This window comes from Podarcis vaucheri (assembly GCF_965113315.1).
Source record: "Podarcis vaucheri genome assembly, chromosome: W".
Lineage (NCBI taxonomy): Eukaryota > Metazoa > Chordata > Lepidosauria > Squamata > Lacertidae > Podarcis > Podarcis vaucheri.
Window position 1 is genome coordinate 31100596 of NC_138757.1, and position 21691 is coordinate 31122286.

The 21691-nt window shown below is 40.1% G+C and overlaps 1 protein-coding gene and 1 pseudogene across 2 annotated transcripts in view; one reads left to right on the top strand and one right to left on the bottom strand.

Annotated features, from left to right (window-relative positions):
• LOC309523269 (uncharacterized protein) overlaps positions 1–21691 on the top strand; it is a gene marked incomplete at its 3' end in the record, with an annotated part of 695477 nt that overhangs the window by 202018 nt on the left and 471768 nt on the right. The window lies entirely within an intron of this gene.
• Positions 19914–21691, bottom strand: part of LOC309523282 (inositol polyphosphate 5-phosphatase OCRL-like) — a 40656-nt pseudogene continuing 38878 nt past the window's right edge. The window contains exon 14 of the transcript in view: positions 19914–19985. The product of the transcript in view is annotated as an inositol polyphosphate 5-phosphatase OCRL-like (transcript). The remainder of the gene's footprint in view (positions 19986–21691) is intronic.

The following is a 21691-nucleotide window of genomic DNA, read 5'->3' on the forward strand; positions in this document are numbered from 1 at the left end:
GTTTTTTGAAGAGTTCCTAAGGAGTCCTGCTGCTTCCGAGTTTTATTTTGGGGGTTGTTGTTGTTGTTGTTTACAAAAAGGTAATCCAGTTGTAACCTTTTTCTAGGTACAATTCTGTACATTCTGGTACTCATGGTCCCTCCAAATCCCCCTTTTTTTTAGCAATGTGTCCTTGTGTGCCTGCTACCTTTGCTTACAGAATTTCTCCTGAGGGGCGCTTTGAACATGTCCCGTAATACATGTGGAGAAAAGGAATCGCCTTTGTTAATTTCAAAAGCCATTTTATTTCTTCCGTGATTTTCCTCTGTTGTTAATTTATTTTGTAAAAGCAAGTGGGGTTTAGTCACCAGAGAGGTGGATTCTGTGGTTTTGCTCAATAGGTCATGGTCATTTCAAGAGCCATAGGGCCTGAGATGGTTCCAGCTCTAACTTACGTGTAAGATTAGGAGTCCAAGAATGTGGAATCAGTACTGCAGAAGGTCAGTTCTGACATACTTCCCCCCTAAATAGTGGGTGAAGTCCTTTTGGAAAGGACTCAAAGGTTTCTAAGTGTCAAGTTTTGCTGTACTGAAGGACTGTCCATATCTAATCTATTAGAACATTGAACCCTCCTCCCCACTCCAGGAATTTTGCTATCCAAAGTGGGTTTGAATTTGGATAATAAAAGTTTCCAGTCGAGTAGATTTATATATTTTAGTGAAGGTAAGCAACTTAAAATGACCACAGACCCAGTAAAACGCATTACAAAGAGAAGAGAAACAACATTTAAAAGCAGATACAAATAATGAGGCATTATTCTTTTCTCAAGAAGCCAGCAAAATTTCATTTTTCCTGTTTTGTTTTAAGCATGCTTTTTATTCAAGTTTTTAACAAACAACAAGGTGGTAAGCTGCTGAATATAGGCAGACCATCATTTCTCAAGGGCCATTCCAAATGTGTACAATTGATGGCCCCCAAGTAAGCTGCACCCTGTGAGTTCAGAGGTCCACTGGTGCCATTGTCCCTGTTAGCATTTTGAAAGAAAGGGCACCAAGATTTCATCAAGCTGGCTTCCAGTTTCCGTTGCGAACAGACAGGGAGTGAGGAAAATCTCCGGAGGAGTTTTCCGAGTAATACAGGGGCTTGGGGGTGTCGCAAAGGCACTGCGCCCCCCAAAAATCTCAAGGGGGAGACCCTTGGGGGAGAGATACCCAGCCGTGTGGAAGCGGTCAGCTGTTTTTTTCGGGGGTTTTTTCCTGGAAGATCTCGAGGCAGCGAAACTGCAAGCACAAAAGGGAAAGCAACGACCCTGTATTACGATGCCTCTGACTCCCACTGAAGAATGCGACGAACCTCCAAAACTGTAAGAATGGAACCCTTAGTGTGAGTAGACTCATTTAATGCTACAAAATTTAAAAATACACTAAGAGAACGTCGGATGTTAGACGATTTAATTTAGGAGTTCACCTCGGTAGAGGATTAAAATGGCGCAGGCTACAAAGTCGCAAGGTGGAAGAAGGAATGTATCTCTTTGCCTGACTGAGTGAACACAAAGTAAACGTCTCGGGATTTATTGTGGGGAATTAAAAGAATTTGTAACATTCCACCGTTATGAAACACTCTCTGCTCTTTTTGGGGGAGGCAGACAAAAAAAATAAGAACAAGCAAGGAAACTTCATAGAGCCATTTAAAACGGAGCCTCTTAGAACGGCTTGAAAGGACGGCTGCTTGAAAGGACAGCTGGAAATACGACCCAAAGAAGTTAAAGAAATATTCGGAAAAAGAACTTTTTCTAACTTCCCCTAACTTTGGGAACTTATCGACGTTTCTGGGATTTATTTTACGACTGTTTATTTGAACTTTAATCCGAAGAACCCTAGGACCCTTTGAACTCTGGAATTTCTCGTGGAGGCTGCATTTATGACCTGCTCATAAACCTCTGGCTTCTTTTCTCTTCCCACTCTCTCTCTTTCCCCCCATGTTCCCCTTATGTTATCTATGATATTTACACCCTGTTTTAAATTAGAGAATTATCTGGTTATTTCGCCCCTCTCTTTTCTCTTTTCTAGTCCCCATTTATCTGTTTCCTTTCCCTGCCTTATATTCTCCTTTCTCCTTTGCTTTCCATTCTAATTAACATAATTAACAACCTATCTTCCCTACCCTCAGCCCTGAGGAAAATTTAACCTGATTCCACCAACCTGAGCAGGACTAGCATTTAAACCAAGACGTCTTTTTACATCTTGAGATGAATAACCAACTAAACTTAAATAATTGAGAGAAGTAAATGACATGTTGAATAACTTCAGACCCTGGGAACTCCCTGAAACATCCACATCTTTTTTAGGACTATAAAGTGAACTAACAAACTTAAAACTTGAGGTAATAGAAAACAATGAAAGTCTGACATATTTTCTGTGAAACGGATTAGGCTGACAAGTGGCTGAAGAGCTCAGAGACTGAACAATTTTTTCTGAACTGCAAAAGAGATTATTATTATTTTTGATTCTTGCCTTTTGTTCTGTTTTTCTCCCCTTATGTTGTTGAAACAGCTATACTAACATACTAACACTACTTAAATATATGACAACAAAAGGTTATTGGTAAAGCTAGTGGGATTGGATAATTTTGAATAAGCCATTGAAAGATCTCTCTTTTCCTTTGGGGAATATAGGCTGGATGGAAATTAAAGAGGATATGTCAACAAGGGAAACAAAAATGATATAAGAATATATAAATAAAGGTGTTGAAATTACAGAAAGGGTAAAGGAAAGATTGTGAGCCCCCTAGGGGAGAGAGCAAAAAGTAAAGTCAACTATTGAGAATTAACCCATAAAATGGCTGGGAAAAACAGGAAAAAGGTAGGAGGGATACCAGGAGAGAGAAAGGTATCCCGACAAGAGGAAATTAGAGATTTAGACATTTTATGGCTAAAGATTAAAGAGGAATTTAAGCAAAATGAAATACATATGGAAAACAAATTAGCAGAAATAGAGGAACAGATAGATAAGAAAATAGAAAGTGTTGTAGGAGAACTCTCTAGAAAGGTAAAAGACTTGACAGCCAAGTCAAAAATAATTGAAGAAACCAATAAAAAAACCCAAAAAGATCTGAGAGATCAAAAAAAAGAAACAGAAAAATTAAAGGAAGAAGTAAAAGATTTAAATAAAATGCAAGATCAATTATGGGACAATTTAGCCATGACAGAAATGCATCAGAAACAACACAATTTAAAATTCAGAGGAGTTGCAGAAGAAGTAAATGAAGATATAAGAGAAAAAATGGTTAAAGAACTTGCAAAATGGTTGGAAATAAAAGAAGAACAAATAGCACACACGATAGAAAGTGTGTTCAGAATAAGAGGGAAATCACAACAAATTAAATAAAAAAAATCCCTGGTGACTGCTTAGTAATATTTAATTCAATGGAAATGAAGAACACTATACTAAGAACAAGCTATAAAAGAAAGCTTATGATTGGAGGCTGTCCTATTATTATCTTTAAAGAAATTCCAATCAGGATTCTTCGCAAAAGGGAAGGATACAGACATTTAACAAGTGTCCTGAAGAGAAATACAATACAGTACAAATGGGAATTCCCAGAAGGGATCTCCTTTTTTTATAAGAATAAAAAGTTCAAACTGACAGACACACAAGAAGCCGGAAAGTTTTTGAGAAGATATGAAAAGGATCTGGGTAGGGAAGAAGAAAGACCTGGAAGAGGAGAGAGGAGAATGGGGGAGGGAGAGGGGAGAGGAGCGAAAGAGGTCGAGGGACTGGAGGAGGGGGGAGAGGGGACAGAGGAAGAGGCGGAGGATACAGGATCGGGGGAGGAAGAGGAGGGGGAAGAGGTGGAGATTATTGGAAACAGAAGTACCAGAATTTAAATCAGAAACTAGGAAAGAGTGTTGTTAGTTGAAATGACCCTTAAGTTTTTGTCGTGGAATGTGAACGGCTTTAATGAAAAGTCCAAGAGAAATAAATTTGAGAAAATTATAAAGAAAAAAAATATTGATGTGATTTGTTGCCAGGAAACACATGTTGCCAAAAAACACAAACATATTTTAATAAATAAAAAGTTGAGAATAGAATTTATCAGTTCAGACTCAAAGAAAAAAAGAGGGGTAGCAATCTATGTGAAAGAGAAATTAGAACCTAAATTAATATGTAAGGACGAGGAAGGAAGACTTCTAGGAGTAGAAATCAATTACCAAGGAGAAAAACTTAATGTGGTAACGGTCTACGCGCCAAATACAAATAGGATGGAGTTTTTTAAAAAATTGGAACGAGTTTTATTAGATCTAGAGAATAACAAATTGGTCCTACTTGGAGACTTAAATGGAGTGCCAAAACCAGAATTAGATAGAAGCTCGAAAAGGAAGAACTTAAATCAAGGGAAACTTCCAAGATCGTTTAATGACCTCGAGGAAAATTTAGATTTAATAGACATATGGAGATATAAAAATCCTGTGACAAAACAATTTACACACTTCTCAGAGCCGCATCAGAGTTGGAGTAGGCTGGATCAGATATGGATATCAAGAGAATTAACAATAAGAGTGTCGAAATGTGAGATACTACCTAGAACACTATCCGATCACAATCCAATAATATTACATCTAAATTGGAAGACTCAGGGCATGTATAGATGGAGAATGAACGATCATTTATTTGAAAAAGAAGAAGTGATAGATAAGGCTAAAACTACCTTAAAAGACTATTTTGATTTAAACATCAACAAGGAGACTAACATGGATATAGTTTGGGACACCAGTAAGGCAGTGCTTAGAGGTTTTCTGATACAACAAAATAGTCAAAGAAGAAAGGTGAGAGAACAAAAAAAGGAAGAGTTAACCACTCAATTGAGATAATGTGAAAATAATTTGATAGAAAAACCGAGTGACGAAGGGAACAAGCAATCGTATAAGATGATACAAGCACAATATTCAACATTAATAAACCAAGAGGTAGAATGGGGAATTAAGTTAATGAAACAAAAAATTTTCGAATCAGCAAATAAAACTGGAAAGTTTCTGGCGTGGCAACTGAGAAAAAGAAGGAAACAAAATCTTATTAATAAAATAAAAGTGGATGAACAAATCTTGGAAGACCCTAATGAAATAAAAAAGAGCTTTCTTAAATTCTACGAAAACCTATATAAAAGAGAAGAAGAAGATGAAATAGAAATAGGAAAATATCTAGAAGAAAACAGAATTAACAGTATATCGGAAGAGGAAAGAGGGTTATTAAATAAACCCATAAAAGCAGAGGAAATTCAAGAGGCGATAAAGAGGATGAAATTGGGGAAAGCCCCAGGCCCAGATGGTTTGTCTGCCAAATATTATAAAGTCCAGAAGAACTTATAACACCAGCGCTAAGTGAAGTAATGAATGAGATCTTAAGAGGAGGAAGACCACCTGCGTCCTGGAGAGAGGCATATATCACGCTGATACCAAAACCCGACTCAGATAGGCTAAATATTAAGAATTACAGACCGATTTCATTATTGAATAATGATTATAAGATCTTTGCAGACGTAATGGTGACTCGACTTAAAAAATGCCTAGTTAACCTTATCCATACCGATCAGGCTGGTTTTTTACCCAATAGGCAAATAAAAGACAAGATAAGACATACAATAAATATCATTGAATATTTAGAATGCAAAAATGAAATTCCTGCAGCTTTATTATTTATTGATGCCGAAAAGGCATTCGACAACGTATCCTGGCGTTTTCTAATAAAATGTTTGGAAAAGACAGGGATAGAGGGCACATTCCTGGAAGGAATAAAAGCAATATACTCACAACAAAGTGCCAAATTAATTATCAATAGTAACTTAACAGAATCCTTTGAAATTTCGAAGGGTACAAGGCAGGGGTGCCCTCTGTCGCCTCTTTTGTTTATTATGATGTTAGAGATAATTACAAATAAGATAAGAAAAACTTCAGAAATACGCGGAATAAAAATTGGAGCAAAAGAATACAAATTGAAAGCTTATGCTGACGATCTTATGCTGTCTTTGGAGGACCCAAAAGAGAGTGTCAGTAAGGTGTTAGATCTGTTAGAAGAATTTGGAAAACTATCTGGTTTTAAATTAAATAGAACAAAAACTAAAATGTTGATTAAAAATGTGAAAGAGGAGGTTAAAAATCATCTTGAATCACAGACTGGAATTAAAGTAACCCAAAAAGTAAAATACCTTGGAATCTGGTTAACGACAAAGAACATTAATCTGATGGAAGATAATTATATAACCACATGGAAAGAAATAAGGAAGGACTTAGATACTTGGAACAGAATAAAACTCTCCTGGTCGGGAAGAATGGCGGCAATAAAAATGAGTCTACTACCGAAACTGCTGTTTCTATTTCAAAATATACCGATAATTAGGGGAACTTCAGTATTCAAGGATTGGCAGAAAATACTTTCTAAATTTATTTGGCAAGGAAAAAGGCCTAGAATTAGATTCAAATTACATACAGATCAAAGAGATAGGGGAGGATTTGCAGTTCCAAATTAAATGTTGTATTATGAAGCCTCGTGCCTTTGTTGGGTCAAGGATTGGATTGTTATAAAAAATAAAGATCTGCTAGATTTAGAAGGATTTAATATAAGATTCGGTTGGCACGCTTACCTATGGCGTAATAAGGGAAAGATCCATAAAGGATTCTCCAACCATATTTTTAGAGGGCCACTGCTGGAGGTGTGGGAAAGGAACAAAAAATTACTGGAACAGAATACCCCTTGGTGGCTATCGCCAATTGATATCTTGACAGTAAAAAAAACAAACATCGAAGGAGAAAGATGGACCTACGAAGATTTACTAGTAAAAACAGAGACTGGTTGGAGGATTAGGCCATATGAAGAAATAAAGAACAAATTGACAGGTTGGATCCAATTTCACCAAATCAATTCCATCTGGACCGAGGACAAAAAAAATATGGGATAAGTGAGAAAAAATCTAGATTCCAGATTGAAATACTAGAAAGTAAAACAAAACTCCTATCGAAAATGTATAGCCTGTTGCTTGAATGGGACACCAAGGATGAAGAAGTAAAAGAGGTAATGGTGAGATGGGCAATGGACTTTGCGTATAATGTAGAGTTTGATAAATGGCAGGCACTATGGAATAAAGGTATGAGATTTTCGGCATGCACAACACTCAGGGAAAATATGTATAAAATGATGTACAGGTGGTATGTAACGCCCGTAAAACTGGATAAAATATATAAAATTGGTGATAAATCATGTTGGAAGTGCAAGGTCAAGGAGGGTGATTTTTATCATATGTGGTGGTTGTGTGAACCTATCAAGAAATTCTGGGAATCCATTTACAATGAACTAAAAAAAATCTTAAAATATACCTTTATAAAAAAAACCCGAAGCCTTTTTGCTGGGGTTAACTGGAGAGGAAATCAAAAAGGAAGATCAAACACTTTTTCAGTACGCGACAGTGGCTGCCAGAACACTAATAGCGCAGAATTGGAAGACACCAAAAATCCCAACTATAAATGAGTGGCAATCCAAACTATTTGATTATTTAGAATTGGCAAAAATGACACAGAAAATAAGAAATCAAAAAGACACAAAGTTTAATAATGATTGGAATAAATTTATGGCATACATGGAAACAGAGGTAAAAAATCTAAAAATTACAGTAGGTGCGCTATAACACTTGTGATGCAAAGAATGGTCTGAGGAGAAGAAACTGCAGATAGAAAAACTTTATAACACATTCCGATACCGAGACGAAGGGAAGTCAGTTAGTGTTATGTGTTTTGTAGTTAATGTAGTTAATCTGTTGTTCTATGTTAATTTTTTATGTATTCTTTTTAGTGTGGATGTGTTATGTATGTCTTTTTTGTTTGGTTTAATGTATGAAAATCAATAAAAAAACTAAAAAAAAAAAGATTTCATCAAGCTGTCTGCCTTGATGAGACTTGCAGTGAGGATCCCTTTGATAAGCCATCGGCAATGCATAAAGGAGGGCAGGTGGCTTGGTGAGCAGGGAAAGTCTTTCAAAGATTTGGACCAGCGATGTGCCTTTGCTTCGGGCAAAGGGTGATGGTGGATGGATCCTAGCTACCTAACTCAGCACTGTCTGTACTGATTGGCAGTGGCTCTACAAGGTTCCAGGCAGGTGATGTTTTCAGTTTCACCTGGAGATGCTGGAGACTGTTCTGGGACCTGCATCACCAGCGAGCTCTGGTCCTCCCTTGAGGAGTTAGGCGGCTCAATGGTCTGACTCTGTGGAAGGCACCATGCTATTCCCCTTTAAATTAGCCATGTATACAGAAAACACGAGAACTGGAATTTTGCTCATGAATGGATTTTTGGATCGCCTGCATGCCAAGCACATACTTCTCCCACTGGCCCAGCACCCTTCCTCAGTGACTGAGGTCTCATTGCACACAGCCATCCAGCAAGCAAAAAAATGTTACTGTCAGAAGGGCAGAGTGGGGAGCAAGAGATTCAGGGGCCGATTTTAGACCCACAGTGCTCGGGTTTATTCTGTTTTGTTTTTTTAAAATAATATTTATTGAGATTTCAAAGACAAAAAATTACATAAAAGACAATGAAAAAATATAGGAAAAAAGAAAAAAAGGGAAAAAGTATACAAGATACAAAGTATAGAAAAATATATATAGAAAAAACACTTAGAAACAAATTTATCCTTCCGTATCTTATATTTCATTTCCTTACTTTCCTGACCTCCTCTCACCTCCCTTTTTTGTATTCTGGTTCAATTGGTTAATTCAGCAATTCCTTTCCCTCTTTGTTTTTGAGTGCTCGGGTTTATTCTGTTGCCTGCTTGACATTGTGCCTCCTTCCCCCCTACCTTTTATTCCTATGAAAGTTTCACAATGTCGCTGCTTGGGATTCTGGATAATCTATGTTGGGTTTTTCATCATTTTTTAAAATTAATTTTCCAAAAAATATTTAAGACAAACATACATACATACATACATCCTAATTGTAATTAAACCAATCTTGATAACATTGTTAAGTGACTTCCTCAAATCCCCCTGGTTGAATTTAAATCCTAAGCCTATCTCATATTTGCAAGCTTTTCCAGTTAGGTTATCTTGACATATTCAGCTAAATAATCTTTGAATTTTGCCCATTCTTCCTGGTACTCCTCCTCCTGCTGGTCGCGGACTCTTCCCGTCAGGTCGGCTAGCCCCGGGATTCTGGAGAATCTATGTGACTAGATGCTTGTAATGTATGCCAGGCAATCTGGCACAAGTGGGTAGGGTTGCCATCCGCCGGGATTTGGCTGTTGGAAACAAGTGTCCACGTGGGAAACGCTTGAATGTCCAGGAAAATCCAAAGGTATAGCAATTCTACACGTGGGGAGTAGGGATGCAAGCGCAAATCAGAATAAAGCAAAGGCTGGGAAAGTTCAAACAGAAACCCACACACACGGACTTCCGGGTTAGCGCCTCCGGCAATGGCGGATTTCCTCTGATCGGGAGGAATCCGCTTCGTGGAAATTAGGGTCTGGACCGCCACGGCGAGGCGGAGACCCATCAAAAACCACAGGCGGGAGAAGCCTGTGGACGTGGAATTCGGCAGGCACCTTTTGCGCCTCCCCTACTTGCGGGGAAACCCGGTTTCGGGGATCCGGAGTGACGTGGGGTGAGCGGCGCGGTGCTTCGAATCGACTGCTCTTTTCACAGAGTGAAGCCGTATTGTTGTTGCCGGAGAGAGCTGACTTTTTCCTGTGGACAATTGGACTTTAAACAACTACCCGTGAGTAGAACGGAAAATTGGACTATGAAACATCTTAATTTGGCACCGAAGCGGGAAGGTTCTAAACAGGAAGTCCGCCTTCCGCTTTTGTAAATAGTTTGAAGCAAAGACATTGCAAGCTAAAGTCTGGAAAGTCTTTCGTAAAGGACTAAATTTCCATCGGCTAAAACTACTAAACCCCCCTTGGAAGCAGGAGAAGAGGGGGGGAATCTTAGATTGTTCAAGCCTGCAGGAGAGAGAGTAAAGAAAGATAAATTTCCACCGCCTTGAACCTGGGAACGGGTTGCTAGGAAGACAGACTTTTTGGGAAAGTTCATTGACTGTGAACAAAATGTTTGTTGATAGATAGTTTAAAAAGAGAAACATATTGATTCCAATGTTTCCTTTTGCATTTAAAAGGAACAAAATATTTGAAAAACGAAAGTAATTTTGTTGCTGGATCTGCATTTAAAAGGACGGATACAAGCTTTCCGGAGGCGGCGCGAAACAGGCAATGGCGGTCCTCTTCAGTCTCTGAAGAGGGGCTCCGCAGGAAAGGATCGTTCGCTACGGCACAGCGACGATCCACTAAGAAAAACCACGGGCAGAGTGAGCTCGTGGCCGTGGGACTCGGCGGGCACCTGGAGCGACCCCCAAAACGAAGAAGGGACCCCGTAAGGGGTTCCGGAAGCGCGGAGGGGAAGCGGTGCTGTGAGTACATCGCTCTTTCTGCGGGAGCGAAGCCGCGCGGCTGCTGCTGATGAGCGCCGACCTTTCTTCCTTAAACATCGGACCCTAAATTACTTACTCGTGAGTAAGAAGTATTTTATTTTGGAACTACAAATTGTAAATTCGGCTGAAAGCGGGAGACGAGAAAAAGGAAGTCCGTCTCCCGGCAGTGCTTAGAGATCAAAGGCAAAGGAACTGACAGGCTGGAAGCAACAGAAAGGGATTATAAAATGGGAAGCATGTGTTTGGCGGAACTGGCAACCGAAAGGAAAGGCAAGCATTCTTTTTTCTGTACGTTATTGTGTTGATGCAATTTGGGAACCTTCTCCTTTTGTGGACTTTAAAAATTTTAAAACCCAGCCCCGGGCTGGCAGGGGAAAAGGGTTGTTTTTGCGGATACAATTTATAAAGTTGAAATAGACACTTAGAGGCTTTACTGGAAGATACAATTAAGCAACTGTATCTTGCACCTTCAGATGAGACTTTTGTGGCAATCTTGAAAGAGCTCTGCAAGTGGAAAAAGTTTTAAGGACTATTGTTAATTTACTGAGCTGCAGGAACTTTAATGGCGACTAAAACTTTCTTCTTTTTTCTTTGAACTGTAACAACACTCCCTCTAGTGGAGCTCTGGATTTACAAACTCCTGGGAACTAACTTTGTTTTGACTCTCTGCTGTTTTGTTATCTGCTTTGAGGACTGTCTTTCCCATGGAATGTTTGACAGTTTGACCTTGACTCATAGACAGCTGTGGTATGAGCGGCCATCCGAAAACAAGATCTGCGTCGAAAGCAGGGAAAGGCCAACTTGTACAAACAACTCTGACTTCTCAGTCTCGCAGATCTTCAGTCCCTGCTGTTTTACAGGGAGCTGTACCCTCAACAACAGCGCCACTAAAGGAAGCTGAACAGCCAACAACTGAGGATATGGCAGCAGGGGGATCTGACACCCTTCTAGATGAAATGTTACAGCAATTCGCAATTTTAAATAAGAAGGTTGACGACCAAACAGCAAAAATTGACTTAGCCACATCCTCAATTACCAAATTATCTGAACAAGTGGCTCAGCATTCACAAGCAATTGGGAATTTAAAAGACGCCACTTCTGAGAACCGGAAACTGGCCGAGGCTGCAAATGAGAAAGCTGATCAAGCAATTCAGAAAGTGGACGAACTGAAAGGAGAGGTAAGGCCACTACATAAGCACATCAGTGACCAGCAGGCCTACCTGTCTATGGTGGAATTGAGAAATCGAGAAAATAATTTAAGATTATGCTCTATCCCAGAGCTTGAGAAAGAGGATCTGACCGGCTATTTGACAACAGAATTTTCTAAATTCTGGGGTATAAAGGAAGACAAAGATTTTAAAATAACAACTGCGTTTAGATTGGGAAGAGTCGCCAGGAAGGACAGGCCCAGAGACTGTTTGATTATCCTAAGGACCAAGCAGGAGAGAGACAAAATATTAGACCTCCATTTTAACAAATCACTTGAGATCCAGGACAGAAGAGCGGAAATTTACAAGGATATCCCTAAACAATTATTGGATCTCAGAGCTAACTATACAGATCTAGCTGGACTTTTGAGAAGCAACGGGATACCTTACAGGTGGGAGTTTCCACAAGGCTTATCATTTAACTACAAAGGAAAGAAGGTTAAAATTAAAACGAGAGAGGACAGCCAGAAGTTCCTACACGACCACGGAGAGGACCTGCAGAAGGGAACAGCAGTTCCTTGGCCTCCACCGCAACTTGGAAAAGAACCATCACCCTCGGACTTGGACAAAAAAGAAGACACCCCATAAAGAGCAACAACAGATTGATACAGGATGTCTCTGCAGCTGTATAGTTGGAACATTAATGGCGCAAATTCCCCGGAAAAACGCAAAAGGATTTTTCATATTTTGAAAAAAGAACATTTGGATATAATTTGTTTGCAAGAAACCCATGTGACTAGGCTCCATAGGAAAGTGTTAATTAACAAAAGATTAGGCCAAGAATTTATTTCATCAGACAGAGTTAAAAAGAGAGGTGTGGTGATCTACGCAAAGGAGAACCTAGCACCGAAATTTTTGTTTAAAGATGAACAAGGAAGAATCCTGGCAATTGAAATACAAACTCAAGGAGAAAAATTTTTGATACTAGGAATCTACGCACCAAATGAGGGGAAATCAGAATTTTACAAGAAGCTGCATGAGACATTACTGGACTATCTGGATTATTCCAACATCATTATGATGGGAGACATGAATGGGGTGGTCTCTACTTATATGGATAAGTCACAGAACCAGAATTTAACTAAGGATGGCAGACTATCAAAAACTTTTTTTGAACTAACTGACAGTATGGATTTGATTGACATTTGGAGGACGAGAAACCCCTTAGGTAAAGAAGGAACTTTTTTCTCTGAGGCCCACCTGTCATGGACAAGAATCGACCAAATTTGGACAACTAGAGGGCTGGCACCTAAGACTATAAGAGTGGAAATCTGCCCAAAGACCTGTTCCGACCACAACGCTTTGAAAATGGAAGTGAGACTCACTCCAGCCGATTCCTTCAGATGGAAAATGAATGACAATCTGCTAAGAGATCAAGAGATTGCAAAGAAGGCCCAAAAAGCTTTAAAGGACTACTTTGAAATTAATTTGAGTACCTCGGTGGAAAAAAGAATAATCTGGGACGCAAGTAAAGCTGTTATGAGAGGGTTTCTGATACAACAGAACACGATTAAGAAAAAACTTTGGAATGGAAAAAAGGATAAGATATTAGAGAAGATAAGAGATGGAGAGAAAAAATTAAGATTGAATCCAAAATCAAAAGAGACTTTAAGAGAAATTAAATTCCACCAGTCACAATATACGAAATTGATAAACCAAGAAGTGGAATGGAAAATTAAACAAATGAAACAAAGATCTTTTGAATCTGCGAACAAATGTGGGAAACTGCTAGCTTGGCAGTTGAAAAAGAGACAAAAATTAAATTATGTTACCAACCTAGAAGTTGAAGGGAAAAACATCCAGAAACCGGGAGAAATTAGAAAGTGTTTCCAGAAATATTTTAAAAAACTGTATACCCAAGGGTCTGAGGAAGCGATTGAGATAGAACAATTTTTGAAAGACAATGGCCTACCAGAACTATCTCAAGAGAAGAGATCAACCTTGAATTGCAAAATAACACAACAGGAAATTGAGGATGCCATTCAGAACATGCAGCTAGGCAAATCTCCAGGCCCTGATGGACTTACCTCCAAGTATTACAGGACATTAAAAGACTACTTGATACAACCATTAATGGAGGTTTGTAACCAGATTATGGGGGGAGGGAGGGCACCAGAAACGTGGAAAGAAGCATTCATCACATTGATACCTAAAGTGGAAACTGAAAAGACTCAACTTAAGAACTACCGTCCCATCTCACTCCTAAACGTGGATTACAAAATATTTGCAGACATTTTGGCAAATAGATTTAAAAAAGTACTAAATGAAGTAATTCATAAGGACCAAGCAGGCTTTCTTCCAGGCAGGCATTTGTTTGACAATATCAGGAACATTATTGACATTTTAGAACTGTTGCAAACAAATATTAACACCAAAGCAGTGTTAATATTTATTGATGCAGAGAAGGCCTTTGACAATATTTCTTGGAAGTTTATGAAGAAAAACTTGGAAGGGATGGGAGTGGGACGGGGGTTTGAGAATGGAATAGAAGCAATTTATTCAGAACAAAAGGCTAAGTTGATAGTGAACAATGTGGTGACAGAAGAGTTTTATATTGAAAAAGGAACACGACAGGGGTGCCCCCTATCCCCTCTATTATTTATCTCGGTCCTGGAGGTGTTGCTGAATATGATTAGGAAGGATCGGCAGGTACAAGGGATACGGGTCGGAACGAAACAATATAAACTGAAAGCATTTGCAGATGACCTGGTTTTAACATTACAGGAGCCAGAATCTAGTACAAAAAGAGTTTTAGAACTGATTCAAGAATTTGGTCGGGTGGCGGGATTTAAGCTGAATAAACAAAAAACTAAGGTACTAGGAAAAAATTTGACATCTTCTGAAACAGATGGGTTTCAGAAGGAAACAGACTTAAACATTGTTAAAAAAGTGAAATACCTGGGGGTGAATCTGTCTTCTAAAAACTTGAACTTATTTAAAGATAACTATGAGAAATGTTGGTCAGAAGTCAAAAAAGACCTAGAAATCTGGTCAAGATTGAACTTATCCTTGTTTGGCCGAATTGCAGCTATAAAAATGAACGTCTTGCCAAAAATGTTGTTCCTGTTTCAAGCCTTGCAGATCGTGGACAGAGTGGAATGTTTTGGAAAGTGGCAGAGGGATATCTCGAAATTTGTTTGGCAGGGCAAAAAGCCCCGAATAAAGTTTAAAATATTAACTGATGCAAAAGAAAGAGGGGGGTTTGCCCTGCCAGACTTAAGGTTATACTATGAAGCTGCTGCCTTCTGCTGGATGAAAGATTGGATTCTGTTAGAAAACACTGATGTCTTGGATCTGGAAGGCTTTAACAATTCGTTAGGTTGGCATGCGTATTTGTGGTATGACAAGGCAAAAACACATGGAATGTTCAAAAACCATATTGTCAGAAAAGCAATATTTATGGTATGGAAAAAATATAAAGACTTACTGGAAAGTAAGACTCCAAGGTGGTTATCACCAATAGAGGCCAAGGCTCGGAAAAAACCTAATATGGAGGCCGGTTGGCCGAAATATTGGGAAATAATAGAAAACATTGGAGATAATTGGAGGTTGCAGAGCTTTGAAAAATTAAAGGGTAAGGTGCAAGATTGGTTTCATTATGCCCAAATCAATGAGGTTTTTAAGTTGGATAAAAAAAAGGATTCCAGGTGGAAAAATCGAAACTTGAGACAGAGTTGTTAGAACCAAAGACCAAGGTATTATCGAGAATGTATAACTTGCTGCTTAAATGGAATACCCAGGATGAGACAGTTAAATCAGCCATGATAAAATGGGCTCAAGACATTGGTTATAATATCATGTCTGAGGATTGGGAAAGGTTATGGACCACCGGTATGAAGTTTACGGCATGTAATGCCTTGAAAGAAAACATTATGAAAATGGTATACAGGTGGTACATGACCCCAGTTAAGCTTGCTAAGATATACCATTTGTCTGATAATAAATGTTGGAAATGCGAGGAGGCTGAGGGGACATTCTTTCACCTGTGGTGGACCTGTCCAAGAGTGAAGGCCTTCTGGGAAATGATTTACAATGAGTTGAAAAAGGTGTTTAAGTACACCTTCCCTAAGAAACCGGAGGCCTTCCTTCTGGGCATTGTCGGCCAAAAGGTGTTAAAGAAGGATAGAACCCTTTTTATGTATGCTACCACAGCAGCAAGAATCCTTATCGCTAAGTATTGGAAGACTCAAGATTTGCCCACACTGGAATAGTGGCAGACGCAATTGATGAACTACATGGAGCTAGCTGAAATGACTGCCAGGATCCGAGACTTGGGAGAAGAAGCAATGGAGGAGGACTGGAAAAAATTTAAGGACTATTTGCAAAAGTTTTATAAGTTATACGAACTATAGGTTTTCGCATGACTTTGAATGTTAGCCCCAGCAACGAGAGTGGAATACATACGAAATTAGATAATGTTAATGAAAGAATCAATGTTTAAATGGTCAAAAAGGATAGTATAGAGTAAATGGGAAATAAGGAACTTAAACTTAAGTTGTAATTGAAAGTATAAAGAAACACATGAAACAAGGTTATAATTTGCTGATAAATTTATTGTTAAGAATGCTCTGTGCGGGAGATGTGGGGAAGTCCGTTGGAAAGTTGAAATAAGTTGATGAAATGGTTTGCTTTTTCTTTTCTCTTCTATCTCTCTTTTTTTTCTTTTCTTTTTGCTTTGTTTGCTCATTTTTATCTGGAAAAATGCAATAAAAAAAGTTTAAAAAAATAAAAAATAAAAGGACGGATACAAATAGAAATTGTTTCCCCTAGAGGGAGCTTTTGAAACTGTTGTTGGAGTCGATCTGGGGAATTCTCCAGCTGTAGAGATTAAAGATCATGAGAACCAGACATTGACCTTGAACAAGAATGTGCACAGAAGAAGCCTTAGTGATTGCTTTTTGCAAGACAAGCGCTTTATTGGAACAGCTACATGAGAAGATGGATTTGATGACTGTTGCAGTTAATAATTTTGGACAAACAGTGAATACCTATATAGAAACCACTCAGGAACCGACCCAGGAATCTGCTTTGACAGGGCAAGTTGTGCAGAAGACAAAGGAGGAGGTTGCTGTTGAACCTCAAGTAATACAAGTGGAGAAAGCCGTAGCCTTGCAGGAACATAAGCTGTTGTTTTTGATGACCGAACCTGGAGAAAGTCAGATTTGGAGAGATGGAGTCTCATTTGGATTGGAGATGGGAAATTGGATAGATCCTCCTATGCAGGGCTGTTCTGGCTTCTGGGATCTGGTTCTGCGCCAGGGGGAGTCTGGAGTTGTCGGGGCCTTTAACTTTGGAGGGACTTTGAAACATGCCTTGAAATACCTTTTGGATTTTAGTGCTGACTATGGAGAATGGGCTGACCTGTCGAGAAGGGATAAAGACATTGTTAGGTTGGAGTCTCCCCGAGATCTACTCCTCAGTGATAAAGGAAGGAAATTAAGAACAAGATCAGCAGAAGACAAAGTAAAGTGCAGGTATAAATATGAAGAAGATCTGCAGAAGGGACATGGAAAAGAGTTAAGAGCCTCGGATAGAAGATCACCAGGTTGATGGACTAAATGGAATGGATAGAAAGGACTGACAGAACCCGAGACCAGGAAGAAGAGACGGTGGATGAAGATTGGAAGAAAGTTTAAAAATTCATTTAGAGAAATATTGTAAAATTAATGAGTGTTAGAAAAAATGTTGGAATGAAACTATTTGGTTTTAGTAGAAATGCTATAAGGAGTTATGTACAAATAAGCTTTAAGTTTTAGGGCTTTTTATGGTAAGATAAGGTTAAAATAAATTAAGACAATTTAATGACAGAACATAGGGAAAGATGGAAAGGATTTGCTGAGATAATTAATAACTAGAATACAAAAAAGGGAGGTGTGAGGAGGTCGATGAAACAAGATAACGAAAGATAAAAATTTGGGAATATTGGATTTGTTTTTAATTTTTTGTTTGCTTTTGTTTTTGGTTTTGATGTATTGTGTGTTTTGTTCTCTTCTTTCTTTTTATTGACTTGTATTGTTTAATTTCTTTTTTTCTTTCTTTTCTTTTTCTTTTTTTCTCTGTAATTTTAAATTCTCAATAAATATCATTTTTTTAATTAAAAAAAAAAACCAGAACCCCCCCACACACACTATTCCTCAAGATTTGTCTTTAAGACACAGGATCATAGAATTGTGGAGTTGGAAGGGACACCGAGGACCATCTAGTTCCCTTATTCCCAATCAGGGGTCCGTGGCCCCATCCCTTGCCTCCCTCCAACTAATTTCCTCTCATTTTGGCATGGCAATAGCATACATTTTATGGGCGGTCTTGTTGTTTTTAGTATATCTAAAATCCTTTGCTTATTACCCCACATTTTGAACCCGCAGCCCTGAGATTAAGAGTGTCACGCTCTACCAACTGAGCCACCCCACTGTAATGATCCCACACCTCCCCTCTTGACGAAGCTGCCTGCAAAGCTGATCTGCCGAGGAAATGTCCTTCTGCAGGCATGGTTTCAATCCAAACAGCAAATACTAGTGGTCAACTCCAAAAGTGCGGTCAAGAAACCCTGCTTGCCAAAGAACAATTGAACGCACCCTTGAAGCTCCTTTGCAGCCATGTATTTACCTTGACACCACGTATGATGCTAGATGTGGGGCCTGCGGGCCTGTCAAGATTCCCCACCTCTGCTCTATCTAGCCAGGCAGATGTTTTCAAATGGGGGTTAAAGCTGTTAAGCTGTTTGGATGCATGACTGGACTTGACTGTGGGTATTTCATTGTGATGTGTCCCAGAGCCTTAAGGATGGGGTGGCCTAGGAACCTGATGTCAGGAAAAAGCAGCAATGCAAAAGCCAGCTGCAGGTGTCTGGAATGCAAAACAGGATGTTGATGTTTGGGACTGTACTATTGGAACAAAGGAGCTGTCTTTACACTGTTCTGAGCACCGGATGTTAGCTCAGAGTGTCATCTGACCTGTACTGGAAGTACAGGGGTGAAGTTTCTTACACTACTATTGGAGTCTGGAGAGTGCAGACACGTTTCTCCGTACTGCTGGAATGACAGGAATAAAGACATGTAAATAGATTTCTGTCTGTCTCTTTACCCCTCCCTGAGGGAAACAGGGAGGAGGGGGAGAGGTGTGTCCCTCTCACGCTGAGTGGGATCGCCGATTGGTGACCTTGCCTGTATCCTGCCGGGAGACGCAGATGGGGAGGTCAACAAGGATCTCAAGCCGAATGCCTGGAGTGAGGCCAGTTACCTCTGACTGCGGCCTGAGAACCTGACATCTGGTAGCATTGCCGGTGGTTTTGATTCATCGTAAATCTGCATGAGAGGTTGGTGGATCGTTCTTCATCCTCTGCACCAAGGGGAGGAAGAGATAAGCCTGCGTGCAGCTAATTAGCTAAACAGACGGCTGGGCATCGAGACGCAGTGAAAGCCAAGCAACGGAGCCCCCAAGGTATGATGATTTTATGACTTTAAAGTGAACGCGTTAAGAAGAAATCTTCGGTTCACAAAAGGTGGCTGAGTTTGGGAAAGACCAGCACGGGGAAAACAGCCGGAAATACCATGCATTCCTTAGATAACAATGGTATGCACAGTTGCTAAGCAACTGGAAGTCAGTACAAGTGGAAATTTACTGGCTAAAGGAGAGTGTTTTGACTATCTCCCTGGACAAGGACATTTTATGCAGCTTGCGGTTTATCTGCCAAGTGAAGAAAAAGGCAGTAAACAACTGTTGGATTTTACAGGCTAGAGATTGAAAGCTGCAGCTTGGATTTAAAATGGATGCCAAAAAGGGGGGAGGCTTACCTTGTCCCCCTCCCCTGACTAATGACAATTACTCATCTTGGTCTATAAAGATGAAAGCCCTGCTGCAGAATCAGAGGCTTTTTGGGGTGATTGAGAACCCCATTCCACAAGCACCAACGCCAGGTTGGAATTCACAGAATGTGAAAGCCAGGACGGCTATAATTCTGTGTGTCTCAGATGCGCAGCTCGTGCATATCCAGGGTTTAGATAACGCACGAGAGATTTGGGAAACGCTACGTAGAACACATCAGAGGGATGCTGGTTCTTCAGCGTTGCTGTATTTTGAAAAGCTGACCAATCTGAGGCTTGCACCTGATGGAGATGTACAAGCGCATTTAACTGAGATGAAATTCCTGCGTCAGCAGATGGCGGAGCGTAATTTCCGTCTACAAGAAGAGGCCTTTTGCTTCATGGTTATCAACAGCCTTAATCGGACTTACAAAACCGTTGCCAGTCAGCTTGGTTCCCTACCACCGGCGGACCTGACCGCGGAGAGAGTGTGTGCGGTGGTCCTTAATGAACACGACCGCCTTGCTGCACTGGATGTGAAGGACAGGGGGAGAGTAGCAGAGGGTTCTGACTCCCCCACTGCTGAAGCTACTGAGGAGCGTGCTGTAGCTTTGAGCGCTGTCCGATGTTACAATTGTGGACAGACTGGGCATCTTCAGCGGAACTGTAAGAAGCCACGTCAGCAGAAAGGAGCCAAGGGGAGCTCTGCGAAGCCTGAGGCGTCAGGCAAAAATCGTACCAAGACCCAGGTGAAACCTGCAAAGGCTTTGATGTCGAAAGGAACCACACCAGAGGTGGAGAACACGTTTGTCATTGACACGGGTTGCACGAAACACATGAGTCCACACAGAGGTCTGTTTTCGACGTTTAAGAAGTAAAGCTTCACTGTGAAGCAGGCCAACGGTCAGGAGCTGGAAGCGACCGGGGTTGGAACTGTGTATCTTGAGAGTCTGAACTTGACTATAGACAATGTGTACTTGGTTCCTGAATTGAAGTTCAATCTGCTGAGTGTGTCGCAGATTGCAAAGAAAGGACTGAAACTGTCCTATGATGATAAGAGCTGCAAGATCTTCAAAGATGGAGAGCTGTATCTTTCTGCCAGAGAGAAAGATGGACTGTATTTGTTGACTTTTGATCAAAGTGATTACATGAAATGTAATGCATTTGATACTAACAAAATATCTCTTGCAGGTGTGACCAAGAGCGCCCGGAAGGTGGCCAGGGTCGACAGAGCATTTCAGCGGGTGTATGCTGATGTGATTGGTCCTCTAGCACCATCTAGAGGCAATGCAAGATATTATCTTGTGTGTGTGGATTATTTCTCTCATTATGTGTGGGTATATATACTGGAGAAGCCAAAAGAAGCCTTAGAGAGGTTTCAAGAGTTTTGTGACAAAGTTAAGAATGTGCATGATGCTAAAATTGATTGTCTTTTCACAGATGAGAAGCCCATTTTTCTGTTACAGGAGTTTCAGAAGTTCCTGGATGAGAAAGGGATTAACCACCAGGGTTGCTGTTTCAGCGGAAGCGTGGAACAGGGGTGTCTGTGTAAGGGTGAACAAAGAATTGCAAAAGGGGATGAATGTGCAATTGCTTAGTTCACATTTGCCACATGAGTATTGGGCGGAGTCGTTAATGTCCTATGTTCACACATGGTTGAGAAAGGTCTCAAAAGAGTTGGGAAGTTCTTCTTTTGAGAAGCTGTTCCATAGAAAACCTTCTGTTGCCTATTTTAAGGTTTTTGGGTCTCAAGTGAGAACAGAAGCTCCAGGTGGAGTGAAGAATGCCAGAGGCATTTTTGTGGGATATGAAAAGGGTCTCTACAGAGTAATTTTGTCTGAATCTGGTCAGGTGATTCTCACAAAATTTCTAGAGAGTGCTCCTGAAGAGGAGAGAGTAATTGTTCACACATTTCCCACTGAGGACAATTCAGATGATGATGATTTTTCAGATTACAGTGGCGATGATGACAGTGATAGCTCACAGAGCTCAGTTGACACAGTCATTGAGAGGAAGTCTTACACAATGGATAGGCCTTCAAAGATGAAGGAAGAACCACTGTTTACAATTGGATCTGGTTCTCCTAAGAGTCCAGAGGCTGAACCAGTGAGCAGAGAGGATCAGCACCTCATACGCAGGTCTGAGAGAGCTACAAAGGATGTACCACCCAAAAGGTATTCCAAAGAGTTTGCTAACTTAGCTGTTGCATGTGTTGCTATTGTTAACAACTCAAGAC